Here is a 6,000-nt window from a genome sequence, read left to right as displayed (position 1 = left end):
GCAATTGCTTTGATTTTTATTTTTATAATGATTCAACTTAAGTACCCACCTGTTTTGTTGTATATGAGACCCATTCCTATCCTACCCCTGCAACACAAAATCAAAGAACTAACATACAACTAACAACCAACAGTCACAGATTTCACACGGCAGATAAGCATTTTTTTCCATTCTTCTTTTTAAAGCTCTCAGAGGGCAAAGAAATGAATTTTCAAGGATCTGACAAAAAATATTGAGTGAAAAGGAAAAATGTGCTAAATATGGTGATGTGGAAGCTTAATTAAAATATTGTTCCACAGTGTAAAAGCAGCCATCTGAGCAACCTGATGAGATTAAAATCCTATTCATCATACTTGCAACTAGACTTCCACCATGTTTTTTCTAGCTGGGTCTTTGTACTAGCACATAAGGGCTCGGTTGTTCATTTGGAACTGGGTTGCTGCTGTGATCTTGGTCACATGAGGAGGATTTCAGCAGACTGTTCACATTCCTTTAAACTCTTGCATAATAGAAAGCAGTTGCTGAGCATGCTGCTGAATAGTCTGCTGTTCTTCTCTAGCCTCTGCTCAGCATGGAGAATCTCCTCCTGCAGGGGAACTGGTTGTGAAGCCTTAGATGAAGCATTCAGATAGAGCAACTAACATGGAGAATTACTTATAACTCACTATTCAGTCATATTCTACCCTATCATTACAAATTCTGGAGAGCTATTGCTCTGGTGAGCTAAAGTGCATACAGAGTGCCCCCTGCACTGCAACAAACCCAAAGAAGAAGCCACAAAAACACCAAGAGACAGAACTTCACAAAATAAAACTACATAGTCAAGCAGCAGAGTTGTAATGTTGAGCATAGCCTGTGCAAAGAAACACAAAAGAACGGATAATTAGTTCTGGTTTTGCAGGGGTCCAGTTACTCATCATGTGATGCCTTTGCAAGACAGAAGATGTTTACCTCAGGGTGATTACCAGGACTGACAGTGGAATTAGCTGAGAAGATTGGAGTCTTTTTCTTTCCCTGCTAGTGCTGCCCAGTGTTCCAAGTCACATACTATAACGGGACAATACATGTACAGACAGCTCCTCTTCTGTCCAGCCCCACTCAACCCCACAGGTACATTCAGCCTTGCCAAGAAATAGCTCTTCATCATCCTCAGAAATCGAGGAGCCAACACCATGAAGTGATAGCTGTGGGTACAGGATGGGAGAATCCTGTCTCCTGTCATCTGAAAGTACAGGCACATGTCAGGCCATGTGGCTCAAACACAGCAGGTCTTTACTCCTCCACTACTGTCTCCTAGGGGAGGGTTGTCATTTCCCAATGTTGAAAGACTGAGTGAGGTAGGCTGGGAAAAATTCAAGACAGTAGACATGTGGTTGTTTGTCCCATACACCATTTTTATAATCCAAGACAGAGCAGCTGACCTAAAGACTCTTTGTTTATGCTGGAATATGAGTTTGTAATGTGTGACTCTCCTTGCTATCTAAGGTGCCAGCAGGTGTATTTTGTCCTTGCTTTCTGTTGAATCACAGGCCCAGTAAGTCAGTCACATATGAAGAAACTCAGGAGGAGACTAACTTATTCATGGGTCAGCATGACGTCCTGGCGATGGAACTATCTCAGTTTAAGTTCCTGTGTGTAAAACCACTGCCAAAGACAGGACGCTCCTTCAGAATGCACTTTACTCCCAGGAAGCTTTTTTCTTTTGCCAGACACCTGTCATGCCAAAACCCAAAAGGTTGAAGAAGGGTTAGCAGAAATGTGCAGGAGGATGGTGAGATGTGAGTAGTGAGGAACAGCAGGTATGATGGCACTACCAATCCCCTACTCCAGCACAAGTTCTGCTTCTGTCTGAACAAAAGACCCAAAGCCATGTCTCATCTTGAAGGGCCTCTCCTCATTATAACTGCCTGCCTTTCCTGTGATAAAAGGCATCTTAGTAATGATAAGGAAACCTCACTTCACATGGATCAATTATGATACTTTAAATATATTGGGCTAATAAAGCAATAGAAGAAAAAAAGGTTTGTTATCTTCCTACAAAACAATTTTTTTTGTGCAGTTCCTAATGTGGGAGTTTCATAATAATAAATTAGGGCTCAAGTAGAGCTGTGGTGAAAAAAAAAGTGCTTAGTATTTATACAATTGTTCCATTCCTCCATGTCCACAAAACATAACTGAGAAGTTGAATAAAAACACAAGTATAATATTTGAAAACAATTAAAACTGTTACTGAGAACAAGTAGTTAAATTGTTCTAAGAGTTCCCTGGAGTATTTAGAGAATAGAAGCTGTGTATCAGGTTGGCATGCAGTATGCAAGAAAAAAAGAAAATTGTTTTGCAGTAAGAACTGTGTTCAAAACACATATGAAAAGGATTCAAGTGGAATGTGCAGTTATATCCACAGGTGTACAACTTCATTTGGAAGAAATTTACCCTTAGTTTGTGAATCTCTCTTTCTTCTTTCCTTATCATTCTCCAACCTGGATTTGAGCCAGGCTTTAAGTTTTCTCCTTCTGACGATCTTGTGCAGTTCATGGTTTAAAAATAATAGATTGCAAAAATTAATAAACAGCCTAGCATCTACTTCTTTTAATATGTCTGTCCATGGTTTAGCATAATACAGTGTCTGAGAGAGGTCACTTTTCTGTTACAATTTCTTGGAAGCAGATTCCCATTATATTTTTCTCTACATTGTATTTCACTTACTTTTCTGTTTGGTAGGCAACAAGAAATACTGCAAAATGTAGGCATTTACTATTTAAATGTCTGCTCCTAAATATCCCAGTCTACATTCATTTGGCTAAGTTTTGCCTACATGATGTATGGCAAACAGTGAATATTTGTACCTGAAGGGTTGAACTTGTGAGTGAAATCTAAAACCTCTTCTGCAGCTGTGCTGAACATCTTTCAATATCCCAAGGAAGAGACATAACCACATATTAGATCATTGGCAGGGGATTCCCAGAACAGATCCAATGCAAGTCTGAAGCTGCATAATTAAGGATTATTCTTGTAAATTTGGTCTGAATATTGAACTCCATCATTGATGAGTGTATAGCTAACTAATGGCCTAACAATGTTGCTGAAATAAGTTGTTCATAAATTAATAGAAAAATTGAAAATGATAATTAAAAAAACCCCAAACTAACAAGTTAGGATATGGGAAAAATTATTAGAAATTATACACCAATGTATGGGTACAAAAAATCCCACAAGAAGAGTATACAGCCATGGAAATGATACCATTGCGCTTGCTGAGGTTAAGTTAATGAACCATACAGACATAATCTGTGAATGATGTCATATCACAAGTATATGATTATAGATGTTGTAATACCTTTAAATGTACCAAGTTTTAAAAATTGAATTTTAATACTTATTGAGATCTCTGCGTTGGAGCTGTTTGCATCCTTTGCTAAAGTCATTGTTTATCCTGAAATATTCAATTTGCTATTCTGAAATAGCTGTTAGTGAGGGAGATATGAATAGACTACTACAAGGATTTGCTTGCAGTTCTTAAAGCTAATTTTTTATTCTGACCACTGGGAGGCAGTTTGGAATCTTAGATGTGTGTTGAGCAATTAATTATCAAGCAATTCTAGAAAATGTCATCTTAGAAAATGTATGCAACTTGCTACATTCACTAAGGCACACCTCCTATCTGAAAAGGTCAGGAACAGATGAAAGAATCAACTAAATGTAAGCAGTCAAAGAACTTAAGTAGAACTAGATTAAATTTCTAATTGGATAGCCTTTTCTAGCAGTAAAATGAGCTTTGAGCTTGTCCATGTAACCAGGTCTTCTACTGTTTATTCTTATGAATCTTACAGACTTAATACAGCTAAGATGAGCTAAGCTGAATTTGACTGTGATTTATGTACAAGCACAGTTAAATCTTTGGATATTTGTTGTGACCCTGCACCTAGTGAAAGATATTTTTTTCTTTTTCTTCTTACAAACTCTATGCATTCTTATTTGGCATTTACTAGTGGGGTCATTCAGGCAAAAGTATGAAGGCCTATTCTTTACTTGGCTGTGGTTTTTCTGGTTAAAAGAAGCCTAGAGAATGAACATGTAAGAGCACTAGAAAAGAGGTTAAACAACTGTACTCAAAATAATGAAGGAAAGAGGACTGGCTTTTAAGTTTCCATAGTCAGTGAACAATACTCTGTACAAAACCTTGGTTGATTCTAATGCTATTATTTGATTACAAATTTTTTTGGGATAAATGAATAAGTGATTCAGAGAATAAGTACTGGGAAATACAATATTTCATTGGAGTAGTAAAACATTGAATGCATCCAGCAACACATTATTAGTACCAAGGCAATTAGGAGAGGATATATTGACAATAAATACATTTCAAACCTCTTCCATAAATAGCTGAATCTTTCAGTGGAAATTCAGACAATCTATTCTCAAGACCTGCAACAACTCATTTGAACAACGTTTATTAAACATCACTAAGCCTTTAACAGGAAATACCTTCTGACCTAGCTCAAGAACTGTTTGTGTAAGGAATATGTGCTTTATCAACTCATTCTACAATGATTATTTCTTCAATATTCCTGCTCTATTCACATAATTATTTTTTATCAAATACTTTTATCAAATATTTTTATCAAATACAAGCACTGAATCAGTTCATTTGCTTCAGTTACTGTTCAGTTAATACTTTAAGCTGATGTAAGCCAGTCCTTCTGTCAGAAGAACCAGACCCACTCTCAGTTACCCAGGACTGGCACCCACTCCCTTGTACCAGCACAGTTGGCTTAGTAACTACTAGGAATTAAATAAGGAACCTGTGCCTATCAAAAATAACAATTTTACTCATTTCTCCCTGCCACCTGGTTCCATGATGGACTTCACTGCATGGCTGCACAAATACTTGTGCAGGAGGAATGAGCAGGACTCCTTCTCTTGGCTTTGCAAAACAACCATGGCCATTCAAGCTCTAACATTTTGCTCTGATCACAGTATTGAAGGTTTGCCACTGTACACATATTCAGAGTAGAGGTTGCAAAAACAGAAAAATAATGTATTTCTGCTGTTCAAGATGAAGTCTGGACTCCTACATAACTCACTATCATGATCAATTTAAGACAATCCTCCACAGTTTCCATAGACACCTATATTCTTCCCTCTATGGAGAGATTTAATTTCTAGTTAAGGGGTGGAGTAATCATTGGACAAGTAGAATGTTTGTAGCTTATGTATCTTTCTATCAGTGCTTTAGATGCAGGAAAACAGAAATAAGAGTGGAAAGACCCTAGTGAAAATCTTGTAGAAAACAACTATTATGCAACAGCTGCTCTGAGATGGTTTTGAATATAGATGGACTATTGAACATGGTAACAAAGACAAAACCCCAATGTGTTTAATGAATAAAAGGGGATCCCAAAAAAGGAAAGGAGAAGAATGACCTGATGAAACATAGTGCAGGGACTTTGTAAACTGGTTTTGAAGCCACAAACAACTGTATGTGAAATTTACAGCTGTGGTGAGGCAAAATTCATCATGACTGACACTGGTGAAAAGGAAAGAAGCTATTGAGATCAGGAGTATTGTCAGGCTTTTTTTTATGTTAAAAGAGAAATTTTAAAGGATTCTGTATGGTTAGACTCAAGCAACATCTTCAAGTGTTCTCCAAGAGAGCACATTGAAAGGAAAAGACCAAACAAAGGGGAGTAAAGAACTGGGAAATCATACCCCCAGGATAATGAAACCTTACCATGTGTTGCTGATATTCCTGTTGAAGAAAATAACTCTTTTCACTGTAAGCACCTCTGAATGTCTTTATAACAACATGAAAATCATTACAATGCCACTGCCACAATAAAAAACATAGTGTGGAGGAGATGAAAAATGAAAGAGACATCATCAGGGACAACAAAATTCTGGGTGCATTAGTCTTGTTCAAAACCATGGAGGGTACAGTGAATTAATTACTACCATAACGCTTTTAATGAATTGCACAGGCAATCTGTAGGAAAGCCATCT

Source organism: Lonchura striata, chromosome Z (assembly GCF_050655825.1).
Source record: "Lonchura striata isolate lonStrDom1 chromosome Z, ASM5065582v1, whole genome shotgun sequence".
Classification (NCBI taxonomy): domain Eukaryota; kingdom Metazoa; phylum Chordata; class Aves; order Passeriformes; family Estrildidae; genus Lonchura; species Lonchura striata.
The sequence above is the reverse complement of the archived record's forward strand: the minus strand, read 5'-3'. Positions refer to the sequence as shown.